The sequence below is a fragment of the Cuculus canorus genome, chromosome 2, assembly GCF_017976375.1.
Source record: "Cuculus canorus isolate bCucCan1 chromosome 2, bCucCan1.pri, whole genome shotgun sequence".
NCBI classification, from domain to species: Eukaryota; Metazoa; Chordata; class Aves; order Cuculiformes; family Cuculidae; genus Cuculus; species Cuculus canorus.
The window spans coordinates 66,414,275-66,442,044 of NC_071402.1; the positions used below are offsets into that span (position 1 = coordinate 66,414,275).

The 27,770-nt window shown below is 36.4% G+C and overlaps 1 long non-coding RNA gene across 1 annotated transcript in view; it reads left to right on the top strand.

Annotated features, from left to right (window-relative positions):
- The window catches only part of LOC128851094 (uncharacterized), a 49,215-nt gene that overhangs the window by 10,353 nt on the left and 11,092 nt on the right, over positions 1-27,770 (top strand). Inside the window, exon 3 of the long non-coding RNA XR_008448351.1 lies at positions 26,790-26,866. This is a non-coding gene — a long non-coding RNA (uncharacterized LOC128851094). The remainder of the gene's footprint in view (positions 1-26,789; positions 26,867-27,770) is intronic.

Genomic DNA, 27,770 nt, shown 5'->3' on the forward strand with positions numbered 1-27,770 from the left:
TTCCCCATTCCTAAGCTCTGACTCTGGATTGCATGAGGCAATCGGTACTCAAATATATCTTCCTGTGTTCTGGTACAAAGACAAACCTTAAAAACTCTACTGCAATCCTTCCAGAAATATCCCAGTAGTTAGATTAAAAGTATGGAGAGAGAAAGGAACCATCTGGAAGAGCTGTGATCTCCTTGCCCCCACTAGGCTTGATAGTGCCAAGGCTCAATAGCTTCATATAAATCTTACTCTAGTAGCTCTGCACAACCTTGCAGGCTTCAGGGCAGACATAAGTCAAAATTACTATCATAAAACCCTCGGCTGATTCTTTGTGCTGCACTCTAGTCTCTATAGGGAAAGTTTTATCACTTCCCACATATTTTAATTGTATCCATTCTACAGCTGGTAGCAAGATGTCCAAACAAATGACACAAATTGACAAGCCTTTCAAAAGGTTGAAGTGACTGGGTTATATCTGTTGGTATATGAGAGTAAATGAGAAGAAAAAGTAGAAACAGTTTATTCCCATGCACTTTTCTCCCAAATAAAGCAAAAAGTTGAAGATTGTATAACCTCTCTAGCCTTCTGCCTGTTTCTGTAGTAAATCTATACCAGTAGGAGATTTATTAATTTAACTGTGGTCTTGAGTATAAGAGTGATACGGGCAGTCTCAGATGATACTTATTAATTTAATAGGGGGATTTATTGGCAATCTTTTTCCTTCATACTAATAGTTTCTCTCTATCTTGCTATTTAAATAAGATATCTCTGTAGTCCTGCATATCAACCAAAAACTCTAGCTGGATGACATTATTTAGCAATCAGCAAATTAGAACACCATGTAGTTTCTGATGAAAAAAATACTAAATGTGTGTCTCATAACTCCACTGCTGAGGTTTAGTTAAATGCATAACCTTTATTTGAACTTATCCCATTAATCATAGGCAAAAAATGTAGTTATTTCACATATGGGTCTGTGGAAAAAGATAGCATGGTCATTTACCACTGTGTAGTGCTCACTCCCCAACGAAGAAAGATAATTTCTATAGAGAGAGTTGACAAAGTGTAGATTAAATACCCATATTGGCTTTCCCCTGGGAAGTTCATGAAATAGCTACTTTTTGCCCCCGATAGGCTGCAAAAAGTTAACCTTAATAGAATGTTAGAATTTGTTAATAAGATCTCAAATTTTGCAGGATTTTTTCTTTTCAACGTGACAGCCTTGCCCTATCATGGACCCAAAAAATGTCTTCATTTGCAGGCATTCACTCTTTTTTGCTTCTGCTTAAGTCCTCAGTTTCACACAGACAACTGGGAGTTCAATATTTTGTCTCAGGCAACACATTTTTACCCGGTTTGGTATTTCACTATCACTTTGTTCGCCTGTCTCAGGTTTTGCAACATCCACCAGCCACCATCTACTTGACTTGTTTTAGAGATCTTTTGTTCTTGAGTGTTAGAAACTGACTTACTCCTATCTCCAGGGTCTTACTAGGGGCTGCGATCTCAAAGAAACCAATAGTCTCTCTGTTTCAAAAATGACCCTATGCTACCAAAACACTCTTTATATAAACCCTCTCCTGAGGGGCAAGCACAGTATACTGTTATATGGAAATGTTGCCATTTCCTTCCACCTAAAAATACACAAAGTCCAGAATTCTCCAAACATATCAAATCCCTGGCTTGGTCCACTGTGACACAGGCGGAGATTAAATTTCATCCTCCTGATGTGGTAATTTAGGAAATTAACATTCAAAGCTTCTAATTATAAGAGGAGTGATGTGCCTGTCAATTTCAAATGATGAAATATGTGATAAGACTGTGATTATTGAGTTTTCTTTGGAACCCAAAGCACATGTATGTAAGAAATGTTAGATATATACACCTAACACTAATAATCCCTCCTCAGGTACCTCTCTCAGGCTGCCTTCCTTCCATGTGGAAAGTGTACTGAGGCTGTAGAGGAGACTTGAGAATAAGCAAACGCAGAATATAGTAGATAATGCTGGCATTACAACCATGTTGTTTTCCCTCCTTTTTGCTCCAGTGAGTAACAATGCTTTAAGAGTAAATTGCTCCAAAAACTTATGATATCTCGAACACCAAGATTTACAATAAGAAAATAGAAGATGTACTAGTACTCTCACAGTACTAGAAACATAATACTATTTTCTATGCATTTACCTTTTTCACTTGCTAAATTAACTGCATGTAAACATCAAACCAGGCCCCTGTGCCGCTGGTAGACTGGTAGCCAAGATTTGCGTTTGTCTCCAGGAACTGCTCCGACGAGTACCTCGAAAGCAAGGGTTCAATGCCTGACTCTCCCATTCCGTTTGAGCAATCCAATTTAAAAGGCTGTGGAGTTAATAGCTTTTCTGTTCGTCTGAGTGAACATTGAAACACTGATGTGACATGGTAGAGTTCCAGTGAGGCCAAGAAGACGGTCTACAACACTCCCTCAGAATGGAGATTCAAATTTGCCCTATAAAACAGAGAATGTGCATTGGACTAAGGGTCTCTGCCATCTCTGGTGACTGCTCTTATGATGACGTTTCAGCAGCTCTGGGACTGTACATTCTCTTGGTATTTGCACAAGGAGGGCTTAGTACAGTTCCTATTTAAAAAAAAAAAAAAAAAAGACTAAAATCATTGTGGAAGTAGCTGCCTTTTTTTCTGTTTTCCAGTACAAGAATCTTACATGGTCATACATAACCATAACACTCTTGCACTCTACTTCCAGGACCTAGAAGGTGACTCTCAGTTTCCAAAAGTGTTTTTTTAAACTTTCTTCCCAGCCAGAAGGAAATCAAGGATTAGTCTGCAATGACAGAATATTTAAGCCAAGATTTGAATGTGTCTAGCAGGTGTGAGTCAGCTGCTGACTTCATCCACTGCCTGGGCAGCTGCAGGTCCATAAAGAGCCTAAGGGCCACATATTGAGAACTACCCATGTGTCCAGTTGCAAAGAACACTTGTAGTCTCTGATTTGCTTTCAGTGTCACTATACATGAATACCATATTCAGAATACCAGTAAATATATAGCTAAAAAGTGATTTTTTTCCTGTCTCATAAACATGTTTCTACTCTGCAATTTCCTGCATATGCACTGAGTGCCAGGCAGCAAAAACTACAAGAAGGGCAGGCAAGGCTAAACCATGTAACTGCCAAACTGTTTGCATGCATCAATGAATTCCCCGAAAGCTCTGAAACATCATTGCAAGCCCAGAGCTGGTGACTGCAACATGTACATCCTCGCATCCTCTGGAGGTGGTTGTACCTAAAACTGTTCCAGCTATTTAAATCAAGTCAAGAGTGTGGGCATCATGTGCAGGTCCCACCTGCAGATTTTCCAAGAGAGTTACATCTGGGAAAGATGTGCAGATACCCACTGAGGGGTTCATATCAGCATGGGCAGAGGCTTCAGGCTGCAGAGAAATGTGCTGAAATAGCCCATCCTCTGATGGGCTTGGCTATTATCCCCCTTTTGTCAAAAAGCCTAGAATTTGGCTTAGATAGCTGTGGTGGCCTGTTTTGTCAGAACTGTTGCAATCTACCTCCTCCTTGCATTGATCCATAAACTATGTTTATCCAAAACAGTATGTTTCTAGTTTTGTGAATACCAAATTCACAATGTCCTTCCTTTTTGCCTGGTGCCTGTAAGGAATCAAAAAGAACAGTAATGCCTTACAGAAGTCTTTAACATAACTTACATTGAGTCTGTTAGAATAGATCAATTCAATGGAGACATTCTTTCCCTTACAATTGAAACGATTCAGAGAAAAGAAAAAAGGATATGAAGATATTTTTAGATTTCTAAGCAGTTCAACTGTATGTAATATATGAAGGCCATACATAAATAAATGTGAGCTTAAAATCATTCATCAAAATTTTTGCAGAAGAAATAACTGAAAATCGCTGCCCAAACATACTCATCAGCTCACAATTGAGTCACATCAAGTCATATTGCGCATTTAGGGAGACAATTCAGATCGGAAAGGCTGATCTCTTACTCCCGTTTATATCAGTTGCAGCCACTACAACAAGTTGACTCATAGGGTAAGTTGTGGTGATGAAGGTAGGGGAGTTGTCTCTGATTTCTACTCTCCCAGGTTAGTCAGATATTCTGTCTGATGCAGAAGCTCCTTGAAATTAGGGAGCTTTTTGCAGAAGTCTAGGATTTCTATTTGCTGTGAAGTGTAAATTCTACAGAAATAAAATTCCACACTTAAATATTTGTAATGGTCTTTACTATTCTACTTTAATGACCTTTTGATACATTTACCTCTTTGTGAGTAATGTTTGAGTAATCTTTCAATAAATTGTGTTAAATCACTGGCAGGTTATAGAGAACACATGTGCTGGGAGACCATTGATTTTTCTGTTAGTGATCTTAAGAAGAGAGAAATTAATTAGCAAACAGGGAGATTTGTCTGCTCTACACCTCCTGCCCAGTCAGCTTTGAAAATATCTACTAGGTAAAACTGTTAATTAGGCAAAAGACAGGAAAAACACTGAAAGAACATGTAGGAACATATTTCTTATTGGAAATATTTCAATTTTGATATGAAGTTTAGCTTATAAAAAGCTATTTCAACGTTTAAAGCCATTTTGCTAATCAAGATGAGCAAATAGCCTAAAAGGAAATGCAAAAAGTATTATTATTTAGGAATTAGCATAGTCCAAGATCTGAAAATCATTGGCTATTTTGTGAGTTGCTCATGGGCTTTCAAATAAAAAAGTAAATCATTTGTGAAACATATATTTGCGTCTAAAACTTGTGTGGTAACTGACTCTCTGGGTTGAGGTTTGTTTATACAGCAGCATACAGGTAGTTGAAGGGTATGGACTTCATTCTGCCTTTTAACCCAGTGAAAGCTGGTACCATAAGTCCTGAACCAGGGTTGCACAAACAGCTTTTTGCCTTTGAGATGAAGAGGCAGTCTTCCTCTGAAATCAGGGATCAGAGGCTTACGCACACCCTATTTCAGTGAGTTTCAGTAAAGGGATGTGAAAGGTAAACAGTGCTGTGTTTAGGGCACTGCAGCAAAGAAAGAATAGGATAGAGGTAAGAATGAGAACTTCCCTATCCTTTCCTTTTCTGTCAATAGGATGCTGAAAATGCTTTGTTGACCAGGCCACATAAGTAAATTAGGAGAAGAAATACTTAACTGGTGGATCATGGGACAATAGAGTTGAGCCACTCAACATAACAGAAAGTGGATACTTTTGAGCAAGCCTACATTCTTTGATAACCTTGGGAATGTAAATTTTGAAACAAAATACTTTCTGTCTTTATAGCAATTAGACAGCAGGCAATCATGACTTTAAGACACCTCCATTGTGGACAGATGCAACTACAGCAGCATACCCTGTTTTAGTCCTGCAGTGGATCTAGCCCAGATGCTACAGTCCTTATTCACATTGAACAGTACCTGTTCACAAGAATGAACTAATTTGAAGCAGACTTTCCTCATGGGAAAGCTGTAGTAGAAAAAGGAAAAAGTAAAAATACAAAGAAAGTTCCTTTGAGCTAGTTAAAAAAAAGGTAGTAAGTTTAAAACAGTGAAATAAATTAGGATTTATATTTAGTTAACAATGAGTTATCACAAACCAGTCCTATATATTTCCTGATGGTTTACCGTTACATAACCTGCTCTATATTTATAATGCACATCTGGCATACTGTATGTCTATTCAGATCGCTTTAATTAAACCAGCCTCCAAGCTCCCATATAAAACAATGGAAGTTCTGAAACGCAGGAAAACAGCAACACAAGTTCATGAATAGCCCTGTATGTGAAGGTAGGCAATCTGCAGATTAGTGTGGTGGTTTCCTGTTGTTAACACTGTAAACTTGTTGACCTCTCTTAGCTAAATTCTTCTAACCTCAAGCCAGTCACTTCAGTTACCGCAGAAGAGACGGGCCAGAATGAGAAAAAGAAAAGATGAATAGTTTTTTTAGATTGTATAGGGGAAAAAAATGCTATCTTTGTAGGCTTGAAAAGAACTGCAGTGCTTTGGAACTCTCTGACTAAAATTACAGTATTAGTGTAAATTACAGTATCAGACAAAAATTGCTTGAACCTTATAATCAGTAATAGATAGGCATGAGAGGGCAATGTTGAAACAATTTCTAAAAAAGGCCTGATAATTTAGACTTAATTTTCAGTAAATGTCTTGGTTAGCCACCAGTCTCAGAGGGACTGAGAAGTTCTCAGTAGGCAGAGATCTTTTCATGAGGACCTCAATTAATGTATTTAAAAATAAATGATACTGCAGTGTTTGGGTGCAGAAGGTTATTTCCAGTCTCTAAAAATCTTGATGTTCTAACAAGTTATTTAAATCATCAAGCAATTGCCAGAAATAACTTTTGCAAGCTACAGGATTGATATAATTCATTATTTTTAAATGATGTTGCAGGCCTCCAGTGTGGATAAGGACCCTTGTTTGTATAGGCAAACAAGTCTGCTGATTAAAGGCTTACATTTCTTAGTTATTTTTCATGAATGCTGCAGAATCTGTGAATAACATCAGTAAAATGTGTATATAGGCTATCAGTTTTTATATATTTATCTTTATATAAAAATATATTATTAGTATATTATACAATAACTGTAGTAGAATAACATTCTGTTACAGGCTCATAGTATCATAGGGTAGTTCAAGCTGGAAGGAACCTTAGGAGGATGATAATCCAACCTCATACTCAGAGCATTAAAACCATTAAATTGATAGTTCCTCCAACTAGATATCTGCAACTAATAAAGTAAGAATCAGCTGAAATGTTCCTGCAGAACCTGGTTCTAAAATGTTGGTAAAGTTCCTTTTGTTGCCAATTATTTAATTCAGTTGGAAGTGGAATTAATTAGTTAATGGTTACATTATCTAATTATTAAACAGAATGTGTGCCTTAAACCATCAAATGAGTTGTTAGTATGAATGCTCCCTCTATGAACTACTTGATAGGCAACCGATCCAGATTGTAATATCTGTTTACATTATATTCTTTGTCAAATGCTTTGCTAGTCTATGCAGTTATAATTTTGCACTTTTTAATGCTGTTCTTCCCTCCTGAGAGTGTCCTAAACACATAGCCATAAACATTGGTTTTGTTTCCTGATCTCTTGAGCAGAAAGGGCTAATTTCAACAAATAAATTATTTGCAGTGCCTAATATGACCAGTGCAAATAACTCTATAAGGCACAGGAAAGTGAAGTTTCTATTTTTCCTGCTGCTTCTGCTCTTCAGGGTGATGTTGAAGTTTTAGACATTATGAAGATTATCCAAAATGGCATTAGTCTAGTCACAACCGTAGCAAAATCCTCCTGTGTTATACAAATTAATTTGCTATGAAAACCTGTATAAATAGATTCTGAGCAAATAGAGAACTACTGAAATCTTACTCTTTGCTGCAGAAATAAAATTTGTAATTAAGATTTAGGCTGGGAAGTTTCTATTTCTGCTTCCAATACCCTTTCTCTGCAGAGCACTGATATCCCTTTTGTTTAAAGATCCAGGAGTCAGAGCATTATTTTATTGCAAATTACAGGATGTAAGAATTAACGGTGTAATCATTCCAAAGGGAAATAATTTTAAGGTAATGATACAATATTCATGTAAAGCAAGACTCTGTTTGGCTGTGCAGAGATGTAAGGTACAGAGAAAGAAGAAGGAGGGAGTCCAAGAATGTGGATGCATATGGCAACTCAGAAGGAGCAACAGACAATGGTCCAATGCCTTACCCCTGTGGTGGCCAGCTGAATAGGGGTGATACAGTAGATGAAATAAGGGGCAACTTCTGTATCCTCTTACCAGCTGGAGACCTGCAGAATTGCTCTTCATGCTGCTCTGCCCCCCACACAGTTGGTGTGCATCCATCCAGTGGCATGGGCATTGTACTTCTGGTTGGTACCTAGAGAACAGAGTGGCTGCAATGGCAGTAAAGAAAATACAGGTATATATGGTAAAATGTGAATTTTGTATGACATCACCTGGCTTGTGGTTGAACAAGACAAGCTTATTCTGAAAATTGTGAACCTCTATAATTCCCTAGGAAGTAATGGCATATCAGCCTATACACAATATACTGTATTATTACAGGCTGGAGAAGTAGTCTTGTGAAACTTCATGAGGTTCAACAAGGTGAAGTGCAAGATCCTGTGCCTGGGTTGAGGCAACCCTCAGTATCAATACAGACTGGAGGATGGGCAGATTGAGAGCCGACCTGCAGAGAAGGACCTGGGGGTCCTGGTGGATGAAAAGCTGGACACAACCTGGCACTGCGCACTTGCAGCCTAGAAGGACAATCACATCCTGGATCGTATCAAAAGAAGCGTGGCCAGCAGGTCAAAGGAGGTTATTCTGCCCCTCTCTTCTGCCCTGGTGAGACCACATCTGGAATATCATGTCCAGCTCTGGAGCCCTCAGCACAGAAAAAACACAGACCTGTTGGAGCAGGTCCAGAGGAGGATCACAAAAATGATTGAAAGCCTGCAACAATATGAAGAAAGACTGAGGGTGTTGGGGTTGCTCAGCTTGGAAAACAGAAGACTCTGAGACTTATTGCAGCCTTTAAATACTTGAAGGGGGCTTATAAGAAAGACGGGGGGAAACTGTTAACAGTCACTCAAAAGCAGGATGAACATTGCTCATATGTAAGTCCTATATGCTTACGCATAAACTCTCAGTGTTGCTTGGTCATCTGCCAGTTATACATCAACAGAGGTAGAGACATGCCTTAGTATATCGCATATTAGTATATTTTACATACATAGACTTAAAAAATGCAACTGAGAAGACCTGCCTGTGTTGCTGATCTGAATTCATAAATCCATTTAGGTTTCTACTCAATGGAGCTAATCAGTGATGTTAGCTGGAATTAGAGAAACAGGTCCACTAGAGAGAATGGCAATAATAACAGCATGCATACAAGTGCAGAAGTCACCGCTGGTGTACTGGGAACAACAGGAGAATGGAGAAGATGAAAACCAAAGCCGAGATCTGTAAAAATAAATGACTATGTGATCTGCAGTAAAGAATATTAGGGCACTTCTTTGGATAAATTGTAAAGCCCATCTGCAGACATTTTACAATGCATTTCAAAGTTCCGGGGAAGTGGGCTGGAGAATAGCAGCTGGATGAATGGAGGCTGGGACAGAAACTGTCAGTGATCCATTATTAGCCACTAATAGAGAAAGGCAGAAAAGAAACATGTGTAGTGCTGCAGCCTTTCAAGCAGTGTGCTGTAAATCCTACTGTTTTCTCCAGGTTTTAGTCTTTTCTGTTTTCACAGCAAAAAGAAATCAAGAAAAACATGGAAAGGATCATGTGTAAGTTATGGTCATGTAGGGAACTGAAAGCTCCCTTGTGGACATATCAGTTGACTTAAAATAACTGAGATTAGGTGTCCAAATTCCTTAAGATGTTTGAACGTTTTAGTCACTTCATTAATCACTGAAGCTCGAAGGGGGATAGGGTATGCTTGCTTCCATGCAAAGAACCATAAGAGGGCTTTCTGTGATTGACACAGATGTTAGATATTAGATACTGAGAAAGGTTTCTTTGGGCTCATTGTTTATTTGATGAAAATTGCAGCTTTAGAGGAGAGAAAAGAATGTAAAGTCCCAGATTTTGTTTCAACATTTGCAAAATAAATTACCTTGGTTGCTAAAGTGACACTTCATTTCAATATTGCCTGAATTTAATGCATAAAAAAGAAAATAAGCCATATTGAGCATACAGGTGTGCTAATAAGATATGGCATTTTTATGGATTGCTGGTCTCATGAGGTTTTCAAGGTCTGAAAGACAGGTAAAGTATAACGTACCCTGTGGATCTTCTAGTTGTTAGCTTGCCTCCACTCCCAGGCACAGAATGGGACAAATATCCCACATATTTTGATCTAAGATTTGCCTTTGACTCCAGTAGAATGAAATATATAGCGTTGCCAAAGAAATAGGTTTTCACAATAGAAACTAGCTGATTTTAAGTTGTGAACAAAGTAACATAATGTGGGCATCTTCCCAGGGAGGTCTTGTTATATAATTCTATTTCTGCTAAAATTGTTAACAAGTAACAGTGACTATAAATTTTTATATTTTATTTTGTGCATGCAATACTTAGCTAGAGAAGATACTTCATTTCTTAGAACTACATTTGAATTAGCTCTTCTGTGATCATGCTGAACTACAGGAATGTCATTAAATACTTTAGCATGTGAGGAATTGCTACAATAGCCAGGTGATGCTGCATGAAAATGAAGAAAAAGAGGTAGGTTGAGCACAGCTATGAATTGGACTGAATGCATTTAGGGCAACTCTTTTGTTGCAATGAGTTCCTCCTTATTTTAATTAACTTCTATTGTTTTATCAAGTTATTTTTTCTACTTGAATTGATGGTTAAAACTCTGCAAATGTTGTAACCATCATCATATATCCTGAGAGCCTGTGCTATTGATAAGCCTCATAACATGTTACGTCTTTTGCAAAATGTCAAAGTACATTTGATATTAGATTGTATAGTTACATGTGCATTGCAAAATCAATCACATTTACAAAAATGTTAAAAATCCAAACTGAGGTTGGCCACAAATTACCTAATTTGAGTCAATGAATTCATTGTCCTTTTAGGATGTGTTCACAGTTTTTCTTCTTTTTTTTAACATTTTGAGTTACAAAAGCTTGATGCTGAAAAGGTCTAATACCTGTGGTTCACAGTCATGTGTTACCCATTCATTAGAGGGGCTTCTCTGAACCGCTCCTTTCCCTGCCCAACACTGTGCTTTGAGGAACAACCCACGCATAAAACAATTGCAGTTAACAAAACAATCAACCCCATTGTTCTCTGCAGGGATTTGCTCCAAAGAGTACATCAACTGGAATTATTTAGAGAACTAAATTACTGCAAGATGCAGTCAGAAGCATACTGGCAACACTTTAAAAAATTATCTTGTTTGTTCTCTGCTTGCTTTTAAAAATATCTTTTCATTAAAAACATTAGTGAGAAAAAAATTATTAGAAAATTGCATATAGCCATTTCAGTGTAAGAATGAGGGCTTATTACTTGATTTTTTGTGGCCTACTGTAATCCTGTAATGTTTTACATGTTATTTTTTATGAATGCAAATCTTTCCATTTGAACACAGGGATATATAACATGACAGCTGAAACATTTTCCCCATGTTCCCATGTATCAAAATTTTATAGATAATTTGGTGAGTATCAAGCTGAGCTGAGAAGGATGATCAACTCTTTAAGTCACAGGTCCCTAAAACACGTTATCTGGCATTTCTCAGGCTAGTCCAAAATAGAACAGAGATGACATTACTGATGTTTTAATGGCAATTTGAAAAATTATGTCTATGCTCTACATATTAGCAGGTGGTGTCAGTACCCAGCTTCATAAAAGATCACCATGAGAATGAAGACACAGTCAGCTCTTGGCCATATTTTGAAGATGGGAACTATGCCTATTTTTCCAGCTCAGAAAGTCAGAATGAGCTCTTGTTATCCACAAGAAATAAAAAGGGCAAAACTCATTATCTTTCAAAGTATCAGGATTTTCCCTAGAAACTAGTTTTGTTATGACACTGATTTAAGCATAGATACCAATCACAATTAGAGACTCGGGATAGGTCAGTATTTATCACAAAGGAGTAACCGAGACAAGTTTTTTTCCTTCCTAGTTAAATTCTACTAAGCCCGAAAGATAAGTTATCACAAGATGAGGTCGGCAAAGTGAGTTAGATTAAGGTTTTCAAACTTGAAAGACCAAAATTAAGAAATAAATGCATATTTATCTACCAAATTAGCCACGTGTTGCTTTTAAGCCTGCATCAGTTAAAGATACCAGCTGAAGGTAATTGTTTAGCTACCTAAAGAGATGGGAATGGCTAGTTAGCCAAACAACAAACATACAGTATAATTTGGAAAATTAAATACTAGGAAATTAGTACTTGCAGTAGTAGCATGAGGTGATGGCATGAAAAAAACCTCTATACTGAGTTTCATATAAGTTATCAGCTCTCCTGAACTGAAAGGAAATGATTGCCTGGACTATATTCCAGTGCTGTAAGTGTATTAAGCATGGCAGGTAGAGCAATTAAAAAAAATTGAGACTGAACAAGGGAAAAAAACAGTCTTAGTGTATAAGTGTGTGAAAAGGGCATCTTGCTATTTTCGAGTTTTCTTATTTAAAAGCTAGATTTTTTTTATTCAGGAGTTGTTTAATTTACACTAGTGTCTGTGGCACACATGAAGGAATTAATTTAATCTGTAATTTCATTGTGAATTTCATTATATGAAATTATTTCATGTGACAACAATCTATGCTGGAAAGTCATAGGTGTATCCCAGAAGGGGGTGATTATCCTCTGGTAATATTTAGAGACCCTCATGTGCAGGAAATCTACCATGCGTAAGAAAATTAAAAGTGCACATGGATGTTCAATGTGATAAGTGGAGCTTATAAATCTACAAGAAAAACTCTCTTTACTTTTAAGTCTTTTTCTCTCACTTTTGCTAGCAAAGCTTCATAACCAAAGAAAACTAATACATGTTCAGTTTCAGTACTGTTAATTTTGTAAAAGAATTTTATGATTGGTACAGCAATTTAGATTATAAGAAAATCTGTTATATTAATTTCTAGTGGAGAGTACGGGTATTTTACCTGCTTCCCTAGAGTCTCCTCACAGCAAATTAAGATTGTCACTCTGATATTCAACTTCCCCCCCCCCAAAAACACCACTCTCAAAGTTCAAACAAAAAGTGATCATGTATTTAAAGTAATCTCCACATTCATAGGCTTTCATCGTAAATTTTTGAACAAATTTCCTCAAATAAAAGTTCAGTTTTCTAATATAGAATATGTCAAACTCAGAGTGCCATAACATCTGAGAATGAAAGACCTTAATATACCATAGTCAATGACAAAATGCAATAAGGTACTAAACAATTTCTAAATCAAATAGCAATAACATTTTAAGTCACAGATCTCTATCATAAAATATATAACATTATATACATATATAAATAATATTGATAAAATGCCTGTGGGCGTGAGTTAAAAATTAAGACAAGGAAAGACCATAAAAAAGACTTGTATAAGTAGAATTGCACCAGTAGTCACCTATTGAATAAAAAACCAAACCAAAACATACAAAAATTGTACTGCACAGATCCGTACTAATGAGTCTGACAAAAAGGAATATTGTATGATTTCTGTTATTTGGAATCAATTAGCTGATTGGAAAGAGCAACAACACAAAAAGGTCATTTTCTGTTCCTTAAATGATCATTCCTTGGGACAGCTAGTAACAGAAAAGAGTAAATATTTTCTCAACTCTGGTATTAGTTCAGAAAATGATGATGTACTGACATCACACAATGAGTAATACAGACTGCAGCACTATTGAACTGACATCCAGAGGAGAAAGATCCAATAAAAATTATTAAAACAGGACAAGCTGTACAAAGGAGAGTTTAGGGAGGAAAAATAGGACAAAAGAGGAATTTATATAAACATATACACAAATATGTGTGTGTGTGTGTGTATAAAACTATATATTTACAAAATATATTTACAAATATAGACATATATAAATATAAAGATCTCCATATCTATTTCATTACACATACACACATTTGTATGTAAGAATAGAACAGGCGAAGAATAAATGAATTTCAGCTCAGTGTGGAATAAGATAACTTATTTGCAAAAAGTAAGACAAGTTGGAAAGGAGTAAGGCCCATGAAGAAAAAGAGGAGAAAAGAGCATGCATTTTTAACTCTTGGAAAGGAAGACATCATCAGGAAAATTCAGGAATTGTTTCACCTCGGAGCAGAGGGAATGTTTAATGCAAATACTGACCTTAGAAGTGAGAGAATTATTCCTTTGTCTCCATTTGATTTACAGAAGTTGGTGACAAATAGTTTCAAAAAGAAAGCATCTCAAAAGAACAGATATATTCTAATACTATGTACCATCAGCATAAACTCCACTGCAGCAGAAAGCTTTTGAAGACTATTGTTTTCTTGTCCTCTAATATGTTTGAGAGGGAAATTGAGAGAATAATACAATGTCTATGGTAGCAGAGGGGAAAAACATCAGCTAATGAACAGAAAGGTGTGATTTGGTTAATCCAGAAGGCGGAACCATACAGAAGGAACAGGTCAGATGATATCTTTTATGTACTGGTCCTGAAGCATCTCATCCCAGGATATTTAAAGAATTAAAAATATCACTTTTTGGGTTGTTGCATTTACTTCTGAGGACATATAAGGACAGATATGGTATGAAAAACAGGGGGAAAAAAGAGACATGGTACACATCTTTAAAAATAGAGTAAAACCGCTAGAGTTTTACAAACTGTTAAATTTAAAAAAAAACCTACAAAACCAATTGAAAATCATTGATAAGTAATATTTATTAATGGACTACTCCTAAAATGAAAGGAAGCACTGAGTGTGATCTGCATTTGACTGTCAGGGATCTGGCCCTTTTCTGTGTTTTAATTAATCATCTGAATGAGGGAAAAGGGAGTGGTAATTAAATCTGTAGGTGGCTCTGAGATGGAAAGCACTGCATTATACTGATGGATGGGATTTCAGTTCTAAAGGATCCTGACAGATTGAAAGCACGGTTTGAAGAAAACTAAAAGGCAGTTCAAGACGTACAAGTGAAACAGTGAAGACAGACAGGCCTAATCAGGCACACAAATTCAGGATCTAGAAAAACTGTCTGAGCAACAGGCCAGTAGACAGGGATTTAAAGGTATTAGTAGATCACAAGTGGAACACAAGTCAATAATGTCATGCTGTTGAGAAAAAGATAAGCACTATCCTGGAAAGATTAAAAGGAGCAAAGTGAATAAACATATGGTATATCTTTCTGCTCTGCTCAGCATTTCTAAGAGCTCAGGAGGAGTATCTCATGGGGCATTTCAGCAGAGGTGTGGGAGTCCACAGGAGTGAAAAGAAAATGGCCAATGATCTGAAAAGCATCTCTTGTGCAGACTGGCTGAGCAATTTGCTCTTTAACATGTGCAATGTACAGAAAAGAGGAACAGGGAGAGTTTTACTCATACTGGCCTTGCAAGGCAGCTGGAAGAGAAACAGAATTGTCTTTTTTCTATGGCCACAGTAAACAGGAAGAAACAGGCCTTAAATACTGACTGCTTTTTGTAAAATATCAAAAAACAGGATTACTAAATGTCAAAATAAGTTGCCAAGACTTGTGTGGGACCTTCATCACAGTGTCTATGACAGGTATCAGAGACTTTATTAACTGTTTCAACAAGGGTCTGTTGGGAATGGTATACTTAACCTTATGAACTAGAAAAGGACCAGAAGGATCCCTTGGAAATCAGAGTGTCCAAAGTTTCAGTGGCTCCTTGCATGGTGTGACCTCTTTGAAAACACAATCCAAAGGATTTGGTGTGAGAATAGAAGAAACAAAATTATGATTGAGTGGTAGGATAGGAAATCTTACTTCACTGACTAATATTCCCTCACACTGGTAAATATGTTTTTTAACCATCAACTTGAGAAAGGAAAATGAAAATTTATTACAAACCACCCTTGCACTTCCCATTGTTTGCACTGAATCTTTTGCTGCTATTTCAGTTGTATTTTTGCTGAGGCTGGAACCGATAATAATGATCTACTTACATGGCCTATTCTCTGTATATCTGTCATATTAGTCTATGCTGTTTGTTTATCATGCAGTGATCTATAACTCTCTATTAATTTAATTATACTAAAAGATCTTAAAAGCCTTGGGCTAAGTAACATGTCAATTACAAATGAGTTTAAGTTGGAATAAATATAAATATAATACTTGCAATTTATTGCTTTAAATAAAAACAAAGCCCTTGCTATGACACAATCTATTATTAATTGCTTCAGTGCCCCAAGTCCTATTAAGCAAATCCATTTAGATTTTCTTCAGAGGAAGTCAATGTTCATTTCTCATAGGAAGTGCAAGGAGCCTACCTTTCCACTTTTAAACCCCCTAATGCAACAAAGTACTTCTGTGTTTAATGAAGTGTATCATGTCAGGGGTGAGGGGACTGCTGGTGGTGTGGGAGGTAAAGCCACGTGGGAGGGCTTGTATTTCCTTGAACAAAGTAACTTTCAATCAAATATCTGGTCATATACAATTATTCCATTAGATATAAGTAATGAATGTATGTTTTCTAGTAGAAGAGTCTGTATAATCCTTCTCCACTAGTCTTTCAGTAACAAGGAGAAGCTATTTAAGAGTTATGTATGTGTATATCTGTGTGTGTATATATGTATTATATGAGTTCAACTGAAAAGTATCTTAAACTTTTTAATATTAGTTATACTTGCATGTATTAAAGTAGCTAAACACTTTTTTTTTTCTTTTCATTTTTTATGTGTGTGAAAACATGTACATATAAAAATGTCAGCCACTGTGCTGAAACCTGGTACTTCATGCCTGGGGTAAAATTTTATTGCCTAGTTATAAAAGAGTAAGTTTATAGTGGAAACCCTGACACAACATTAACTATGGTTATGCTATCAAAGGACTGCAGCATTTAAAAATTTAGGAATTATTTCGCTACTCTGTGTGTATAGGCAGTCACGTGTTTGTATCTTGACCTACACATGCTTTTTACATTTATTTTTAACACTTCGAGATGCAAAGTCACAAACTTATTCTGATAATAGCATCTTCGTATGTGCATCCTTCCTGATTTTTGTGTATATAAACAATAAAAATATTTCAAAAGCTGGAAAAAAGTCACCAGTAGAACATGTATAGCTTAAAAGTGTATGACCTATGGGTTTTTTTTTCTGTTTTTTTTTCAAGTTAGGGAACCGAGAAACGCATAGTGAGTTGCAAGAAGTCACAAAAATTAGTTACAGAGCTGAGACCAGGGTCTAAATATTCTGAGTGCAAATAGTACACTTCAGGTTCATGGTCTCTTTAGTGATATTAATGGAAAATTAAAATGAAATTAGCAGAATGGAGATTATAAATATTCAGTGACCAGAACTGAGATTTTTGGCAAATGAGCACAATCACACATTCCTGTCATGTCTGCCTGTCTAGTTGCATCAAATAGAATGGACCAGACAATCATCCTTGGATGTATCACTCATCAAGTTACAAGAAAAATAAAGGTTGTATCTATAAGCTTGCAGAGTTTACAAAAATTCTGATGGGACTTGCATCTAGTTCATTGACTCCTCTGAATGTGAGAAGTTGTGTGGGAGGGGTAAAGACCGTCACTTGTTTTGCTCATAGGAAGGAAAGAGTAGAGTACGGAAAAAATGTAGGTTAGGCAATATTTCAAAGGATCTCAAGGAAATTAGGTGCTCTAACAAAGCACAAAGCAGTATTACTTCCTAGAAAATAACTCCTGCATTTTCTTGCGTGTGACAACAATATCAAGAAGAAAGCAAAGCCATTTCCCATCACATTTCCAAATACCTTGTTTTGATTCTCATGATTCTGAATGCTAATGGTATAGCAGAAATGCAAATATAAAACATTAGTATTTCTTCCATCTTATAGCAAGTGGCGTGCCGACAATGCATTCCACTAGAGGAAATATGTTTAATTACTATCTTTACAAGAGTAGCTTCATTTAAGTTATTAAAGTACGTGAACTTTTCACTGCTGATAACCTAGAACTTAATGGAAATGTTACAGTTCAAGGTTTGCCTCCTGGTGATGGCTTTTTAGTGAACAAAGGGAAAGAGAAACACTACTCCCAGTGATGTTAGATAGTTATCCACACCATTTAGGCACTTGTGTTTGGAATGTTGTTCTCATGTTATTTCAAATATAGTTTTGGAATCATAGACTCATCGAAAAATTTAAGCTAAGAGGAACAACTTGAGGTCATAAAGTCCAACCCCCAGCTCAGAGCAGGTTTAATTTGATAAAGGTTGCTCAGGGTCTTATCCTGCCAAATCCTGAACACCTGCTAGGATGGAAACTCCACAACTCTCTGGACCACCCACACAATAAAATGAGTTTCTGTATATTTAACCAGAATTTCCCATGTTTTAGCTTGTATCGGTGGCCCCTGGGTTGTCATCGTGCAACTTTAAGAATATTCTGGTGCTTTTATCTGCATCCTCTGATCAATGCAGTTGGAAACTGCAATAGGGCCTCTCTTTGGCTTTCTCTTCTCCAGACTGAATAAGCTCAGTTCTCTCAGCATCTCCTTATATGTCACATGTTCCAGCTCTAAACCATTTTGGTGTCTCCACTAGACTGGCTCAAATAAGTCAATGTGTTTATTGTACTGTGGAGACCAGAACTGGACAAAACACTCCAGATGCAGTCTCCACAAACATCACCTAGTAGGGAAGGACAAATTCTCTATATCTGCTGGCTGCAATCTTTGTAATATAGCCCAAGATGCAGCTGATCTTTGCTTCTTTGTCGCTGTTGCACTACTGACACATGTTCAAACTTACTGTCTACCATGACCTGCAGATCCTTTTCTGCAGGGCTGTTTACCAGACAGTTGGTTCCCGGTCTATATTGGTGTGGCCAGTTACTCTATATCAGGCAAAAGGTTTTGTATTCTTTCTTGTCAAACTTCATGGGGTTCTTGTCAGCTTTCTTCCAGTTCCCATTAACATTATTCTAGTTCTTATTAATTTTGCTCAGTTGCAATGAGCCTTAAAAGATGACACGATGTTCCTGTGATGGCATTCACCAAATCCTTCAACACCCTCGCATACATAGTATCTGATGCCGTGGACCTCTTTGTATAAGTTGTGATTTAGCCATCAGAAGTTGTCTAATAATTTCCATTTCTACACCTATTTTTTTCAACTGCTTCAGAAATGGTCTTTTTCTTTCACATTAGTAGTAATATAAACATAGATTATATTTAGACTTGTTTAATGGCTCCTTCAAACAGTCAAAGAACTGTGAAGGCCTTCAGTGTAGAGGAGAATACAAACTCTCACACTGTAATTAGAGTAGCATTTTTTTCCATGGCAGGCTGTCTAAGCCATTCTTACTTCTCAATACTCCTTCCTGGCTTGAGACAAGGCCCTCCATTGTGCTGGTGCAAATATTTGTGTGGTTGTTTGGGGAAATGGATTGAAGAGGTTAAAACTAGCCTTGTTTTTTGCCATGTTTTTTTTTAAATACAGCATCCTTATCTTTCTAGTTCCCCACAGAACAATTCCAATGCCAGAAATAAGAAGAGAGGGTGAACGTTGAGACGCAGTATTAAGGAAGAAACAACGAGGCTGATGTTGAAAGACTTGTCATGCTGCATCCTCAGAACAAGAAATAAGAACAAGAGTGATACAAGGCAGGAGAAAAAAACAAACAAACAAAAAGAAATCATACCATCCTATTTCCTACTTTTACTGTAGCATCCTACTAATCTGGCACACCTAAAAATCTTTCAGCACAACAATGACATTTCAAGTATCAGGATCAATTGGTTTTGTTATGGTGTTTGTATATATGCAATGTGTATGCCCAGTACAACCTGATTCTGCCTACATTGTTTGGTAATTACAGTTCATGAAATTCCTAACATAGATAAAAAAGTACACTTTTTATTACTCCATTCTAGCTATCATATCTTAATGAAATAGCAGGCAAACAGAAGTGTGTGAACCGTAGTCTGTTCTGGTAAACGTGAGGTGCGCTTGAGCTGAGCCAATCTGCACCAGTGAGATGGACTTTAAGAGGAGCAGAGGTAAGACAGAGAGCAGATTGAGCAATAAAATATTCACAGAATAAATGCCACAACCACAAATAATTGAATTAAGCAATAACAAGGCAGACACAGGGCACTTCCTGGGGATTAATGACTAGCTGGGAGAGTTGATGGTCCACGGCGGTCATCAATTCCCTGGGAAATGTCCTGTACCAAGGTCATCATTGCTATTTTATCCCCCTTTACTCCAGCTAAGAAAAAGAATCCCACATTTTACTTGTTTTCACACAATGTCATCACTCCTTTAGATGACTGTGGGACAGATGGGTTTGAATGGCAGAGCTGCTGAAGGATTTTTGTGTAATTTATATCTCATGCCACAACCAATCAAACCCACTTTTTCACTACTGAATTTTTAAATGGGCTTATAAAATATTTCAGTTTTTGACTTATTCAACTCTCTTGAATCCCCCAAATAATAATTTTATTTTTTTGTGGGCCTGCAACCCTGACAAATCTGTGTCTGCGTTTTAGCTAGGTGAGCTCGAGGAAGATGGACATATTTTATTCCTTTGGAAGTTTTCCTATGGCATAAAGAACCTGCTGAGAGAACTGGTAGAGAATTTATGCATTCAGCCTGCTCTTTGGTAATAATGTGTGGATTTATAACATAAGGTACTTGCTTAGAACAGGTCAATAATGGAGATAATTAAATCTGTCTTTGCTATTCAATAACAATTATGAATTAAAATTTGTTATGGCAGGTTTTTCAATACAAGACCTATCATGGCTGAATTCCTCTAAGTCATAATTCTATCCAGACATGTTTAAGATATTATTCTGTGGCAAGTATGTAAATCTTTAAAATCTATTTTTCAAACAGTAAAATAAAAAATAAAGCACTACACCCAAAGGTCCATAAGATAAAGGAGCTCATGATTACCTGCATGCTCTTGGGTCAAATTTATTTTACAGTTATGCCAGTATTCCTTAACTCACTAATCTTCAGGATTTGCGAATCTTAATGTATCACTTTTTTTCCTTAAATTAACATTTCACATTCAATTAACCTAATCTTGAAACAAAACACTGTAGACTATACATTTTTAAATTACTGTTTATGATCCTTTATTCATGTTCCATTTATGCACACTGTCAGTGTTGGCGTTTGCATAGTCTGTGGTGTGCAGCAAGTTGCTCTTTCTACACTTCAGCATGATGTAGTTAAACTGCTTATTTTCACATGCCTGGAATTTTTTGGCTCTGTATAGCCATATTAATTTAACTGGCCAATTAGTTGTTATTAAAATATTTTAAAAGAACATACAACAACATATGCACAACAAATTATTTCTTTCCACAATTTTATTAACATTTTTGTAGGTAGTTTCCAGTTTCTCACCTCCTTTTCCCACCAAGAAAGACTCTCCAAGTTTATGAATACAGTCTGAATATTAGATTCAGAGCCCCACTAATTTTCCCCGAACACCTTTAAGATATGATGAGGGCATGGAAAAAATGAGCTGAATTAATGAAATCTTAGACCCTTTTCTTGTCTCACTCTGACGTTAGGACTTCAGGTGACCCTAACAAAATGATAGACTCAGATAATCCATGACAACAGGCTTGTGCTCAGGAGTTTTCAGGAGAGGGTGAGAGATTATTATCAGATTTAATTGCATGACTAGGTGCAAGTGAACAATCAATATATTAAAAGGGATGCAAGTCCACATATCGAATCCTTCCTTGGGTTTTTTGAGTCAGCTCTAACCATGTTTGTTCACAAAGGTGATGCTAGGAAGATCAAAACAGAACTGGTCTTTAACACAGGGGTTCAGCATTGTAAAGGGCAGTGTAACTAAATTTGCCTTGTAAAACTTTTGAGGCAAAAATAGTAGCATTATTTTGTGTTTGTAGATTGTATGAACTACCACATAAAATATCAATAGATAGTTAATTTGAAATGAAATGTACTAAATACTCTAGCCAGTCCTTCACAATTTTCCCTAACCAGGTCAGTTCTGCAGTACCACAAAAAAAAAGGAGTCCATTAAATGTACAACCCTACTGCTACCTGATTGTTTCCCATTATTCTTGCACCTTTTTTCAGAATTAATCTAAGCTGGGTGTAGTGGTGCTCAGAGATAAAAGAGATAATATACCAGAAGGCTGCAAATACTTATGTCCGTGTGTGCTTGTGGGTATGCGTGTATTAGTACAAAGGAGATATTTACCTTGCTAAACCTTTGTCTAACCAAAATATCATATTTAAGACATGAAATTTACCAAATTCAAAGAAAAATTAAAGATGGAAGAAAAAAATCTTCAGATACATGTAACAAAATAGCATGGCCCAGAGGCAGTAAAAACCACACGAATGCTTTCCAGCTGAAATGATTGCTGTCCAGGGAACATGTCCATGATGGCAAATGGAGAGGAGATGGTATACACAACTACGAGCAAGACAGAAGAATGCCAGTAAATTATTCTTTATAACAGGTGACCATGAACCAGAAAAGCTGAGTGTGGAAGAAGGGAATTCTATGGACTAAGTGGGTGCTGTCTGCTGGTGGGAGATGGAGTGTGATTGAGTGGTTGCAAGATGGCCAAGCACTCTTTACCCTAAAACAGCTTCTTACCAGCTCCAATCCACACTGGCAAGCACAGAAGAGAGCTATAAGTGTTTGGAAACCCCTCCTGAGCTCTTGTCACCTTCTTCTGCCTGGCTTAGCCAGGCAGTTCCCAGCCAATGGATGTTGGCAGTGGCCTCCCAGTATATCCAGTGATGCCACTGGCTGCTTCTGTTCCCAGCTGCTAGATGAGTCACTGCATTCAATCGGCATCAGATCCTTCAACAGGAACAGTTGTCCAAGTCCAGAAACACTGATGTTAAAGGAGATAATGTGAGCTGGAGTCTCCCATGGTATGCTGTGTGGCCCATGTTCATATTTGGAATGCAGCGGCAGCAGATTTGTCAATAATGCAAAACTCACCAGCCAGAAGAGCTCAGACAGGCTTAAATTTACCTTCACTTTTAAAGCACTTTTATTTAAGTAATGGAGCACAGACATTGCATGCAAAGCATGCAGAGCTGTTTCTAAACAGGTGAATACACTTGTTTGTTAACCGTCCAATTACTTCTGGCAGTGTTGTAAGATATTTTTATACTGTTCTTGTGATAAAGAAAGCTTTCAGTCTGATAAGTTATAACATCACACCTGTGTAAACGTGAGGTATGATGCCATAAGCTTTGCTTACAATTACAGTTGTTTTTCTTAAATTACATGAAGTATAATCCACAATAAGACACTTCATTGTTGGCAGTTATTACAGATGTATCTCTGAAAAGGCTGATGGCTTAATTACACCTCTTATTATGACTATTCTGGCAAATTTCTAAAAAGAATCTCTAACAAAGAACCGGATGAATGTTTCCTCTGTATTCTTCAGTTAAGGATTGATTGTTCAACCGTTAGATTTATTAAAGTCAATCAGTTCAGCTTCTATTTTCTATTCAGTGTAATTATGCTTCAGGCAAATTTAACTTATGTGGTATTTAATCCAAATAAATAATATTATTCCAAACCGTTTGGCTTCCTGTTGCACAAAGTTGTTGAACAATTGTCTTCGAAAACTCCAGTCATTAACTATGACAAGTCTCAATGTTAACATGTTATTGTTAGCATTTGTACTAAATTGCCTTTCTTACTCATAAATTCTTGAGTTGAAAAATTAAACAGATTTTTTTTTCTGAAAACAGCTCTTCAGTTAGTTAGTTTTTACTCCTCAAGCATAAAGAGCTTCCAATTAAGTGAATGGAAATTTCAATGGGAAAGCAAGTGAGAATTTGGGTCCATGCAAAAATGATTCCAAGTTTAGAGGTACCTGAATTTGGTCTTTTTTTTTCAGAAGCTTGATGAAAATGGCATAATCTATGTAAAGAAAATTACACATAATTTAGAAAATAAGAATTAATAACTCTCTCTACTTCACTGTCATTTTCTAATCAGATCATTCTTACTTTCCATTAAAAAAAGTAGAAATTATATTTAAGGATTTCAAAACCATTTCCTTGATTTAATTTCACAAGGATTTTTAGCAGCTGGATTATTTCAGTGGAACTATTCCCAATCCCTGAATTTAATCAGACATTTGAGTCTTTTCAGAATCAAGGCTAGAGCAGAAATATATTTTATCTTTTCTGGAGAAAAGACTGCTTTGATGGGAATATTCATGAGTGCTTCTTCTGAATGAAGGTCTAAAAAAAAAATGACAAGTACTCTACTTGAAACTTCATACTCAACAAATAATCTTCACTCTTTTCCTTCTAGACCCATAACAAATTTCAAGTATTTGTAAAATACTCAGGTAAATTAATCAATTAAAATTTTTGTCCTTATTGAGTTGATCTTACTCAGAATTGAATACGTATGCAGAAGTCATATTGTACTGAATTTAGTTCTCTTGAAGTAGCCTCTACATCTCTTTAAGCTGTGTCTTTGGAAGAATTCCCACTTTTGTTTTTCTAAAACTGAAGACTAGAGATAATTAAATTCAAATGAACAAGACCCAGTCAACATGATCTAGCCTTGAAATTACCCCCATTTGGAACAGAAAGATGGACTAGCTGAAGTCTTTCCCAACACAAATTATTCCATCATTCTAAGATGAAATTTAGTGTGGGTTTAATATCAGAAATGCTACAAGTACCAGTACCCAAATAAGCTACAGCAGAAGGAGAGAAAACATGGCTTCCCACTATTGAACAACAGCCTCATTACACAGAAAGTCACTTAAGAATTACAGAAAACATAAACCAGCAAAACCAAAGAGGAAAATGTTAACTGCAGTAACTGCAAACCGACCATTGGACTGGAAAAGCCCCCTGCGTGCATCTTCCCTGTCACCCAGGGATCCTTGCTAATAGGAAGGGCAAAATATGCTTCTTCATGCGTTCAGTTCTTATGTACTTGACATTAGAAGTACCAAAAAGGTAAAACCAAACAAACAAATCTCAGGCCAAATTAACTGCTCCAAGTTAAACCTGTGCAACTGTGAAAGTGATAGCATGTATTGCTCAGGAGAAATGGATCCAAAAAGTTAAAAAAATGCTGCTTAGAATACACATAACAAATTGACGTTGACATAATTCGCCAACATCCCAGGCTGTTAGGAACATCGCCAGCTGTGAGTGAGGTTCATAATACAGTGATGTGTTTTCCTACGGCAAGGCAAATAATTTCCCTGGCAGCTGAAATAAAGTGTTGACTCTTCTTGAAAATTAATTAGCACAGAAACACAACAGAAAAAATGAAAGCTTTCATGTTTCTAAAGGTTATTCTGTAAGGAAATAAATCATATGAAGGTATGAAGTGTGCTGTCCTGTACTTTATGATTAAGTGCTTATAATATAGACAGTCTCTAAGCCGCAGCTTTTGCTAGGAAGTTCACATCAAAGGTGAATTAAGTCTTTATTATAAATACTTGGTAAAATATAGAAACCAGAACTGCTTTAAATTGGAAGATTCTCTGGTTTCAGTAGAAAGATTTTTCTTTCTTTTTATCGACTCATTTTACAAGTGTTGTCCCAAATTTATGCTAAGAACATTTTCATGAAGCTTTTGCTCTCCTCTTGGCAGAAGGCCTTGAAATTTGTGTCAAATAAATTAGAACTAATGTCTTTGGCTAAAAAGAGGAGCCTGTTAAAGGGCAGTAGTAATCAAGACAAGATAATCATTTATCTGTGATTTTGTGGGTATTAGTCTAATATCCTGTCTATTCACAGCATGTCAAAGATAAGAGCAGTCACTGGTTTACTGTTTTTCTGCCCTCTCCTTCCACCCTCCTTCCATCCCTCAGGCTTCCAGAGATAAAAGATAAAATGCACGTATTAGGCCAATTGCAATAATATTACACTAAAAGGGATACACTGTTGCTATTATAAATTAACGTTTTAAAACTTCAGACTAAAAGAAACTATTATTAGATAATTATCTGTCCCTCAGATGATTATGCACATGAGTAATTCTGCCTCTCTGAAGAGTTTATAGGATTTACTGGAAGTCCCCAGAGGCATCACCAGTCACACGTGAACCTGCTTACAGGACTGTGGCTGTAGTTCCAAATGACAGTCATGATTCCCAAAAAACTTTCAGGGTGGAAAATAATCAAGATAGATACTTTATGGGGATTTTTGTCAATTTTTTGTTCCTGTATTTAGCAGTTTAAAGATTAGGGTTTAAAAGCGATACTCATGGCTGCTACAGATACTATTGAAAAAAAAAAAAAGTATCGCAAATGTGTTATTGGACTCCACTCCAGATGCTTGCTAGTAGTTAGAGATTTAATACTCTTGATTTTGTCACCTTGGTACCTTTGAAGGGTCTCCTTCCTGATGCAAAGCTATATCTAAAGGTCAAATAAAGCACATAAGTGTCCATTCTGTAGTCTTTACAGCCACTTTCCTGTCATGCAGTGATACAAAGCAGCCTCCAGAGCTATCTCCAAGAGCTTCCCCTGCTTGAAGAAACGTTATGCTTGCACTCACTAGTTGGTAAAAGGAAAACAGTTTTCAGCCTTGCATTTTTTTATAATCTGCTTTTTGGCATAAGCATGACTGTTCTCTCTTAACTATGCTGGGAGTTGAGGCTCAGTTCACCTCCTAATTAATTAAGGCAAAGTCATGTATTTAAAATTAAATTATTTTGTTATTGTGCTCAGTGCCTAACCTTTCACATCTGACATACTCTATAGATCTTTTATTTTATTTACAAATATCTGTTTAAAGAAATGATTAGTTCTGTAATTGGTTCAGCAAGGCTTCTTTAGAGCAAAGCCCTCCTGGGAACTCTTATGCAAATAAAATCCATCTGGAGATTGGAAGTAATGCAGGTGAAATTATAAACAATATACTTAAATTTTAGGAGGATTTAAAGGGATATAAAAGCACACTCCATTAGAAAATCCAAGCTACCAACGTATGTTCTAGTCACTCTCTTACAAGAGTGCTGCTACATTCGGCATTAGCTTCCTTTGAGGTCCTCCCAAAACTATTGAAATCTGTCCCACATCAAATATGAACATAATCTATGTATTTACTATTTTTCACAGTGACTGACTTGTATTTTACAGGCAAGACTCAAATAGCAAATGGAGCTGTGTAGTGGGGATCTGGTGGTAAAGAAGTTATTGGAGCATCTGAAGAGGAGGTAAGCATTTTTATTGTGTGATCCATCTTATAACCTGCATCTATTCTTTCATCTTCTTTTATATGGTGGAGACCCTGGTTTGTTTAAGAAGCTGATGTGACGGGAGTAGAGTGGGAAAGAAAAACCCTGCTCATAATTAGTAAAATTTTCAATGCTGTTGCTAGTTCATTAGATTACATATTCTAGCAATCTGGAATCTATTATTGCTATTGGGAAATTATTTTATTTAGTTTCTTTTATTTCAAAATTAAAAATGACCCATGAGTGGATGTTATCAGGATCTCTATTACAGAAATTAATTAAAAGTTTGTAGCTTTTGTTTTCTGTAGCTATGGAAGAGCCAAATAGCATAATTGGAATGTCTTAGTTGTCTCATCTTTAAAAGTATATATGAGGAAATCACAGGGTGTCACAGTATGGCTATTTGTAAAATATATATTTAAAATATAAAATTTATATTTTACAATATAAATTATGTAAAATGTAGAAACCAAATTTACTTCCATGATTTGATTTCCAATTCCTGACATTTAAAACATGTGGACTCTACACAATATAGTCTTGCTTTATTACTCTATCACAAGATAAATCCTGAAAGACTATGGGGCTTCTTTTTTTTTTTCCCCATGAAAAGAAATGAAGGAGATAGAAGAGAAAGAAAGAGAAAGGAGGAAAAATACTCCTGACATTTGCAGAGATGGAATCTGCTATTAAAGCATTCTTTAGGGACATGTCTTCACACTTATATGATATACTTCAACCATCATTACCAGTGGCAAAAATTTAAGATGAAAAGTATTTTGAAAGGTTTGATAAGTTTCTAAAGGTAAATGCACAAAAAGGAAAATTGATGACTTTCTTTTGTGTTTGAGAAGACTAGCTGAGTTTCCTGGGTTTCATTTTA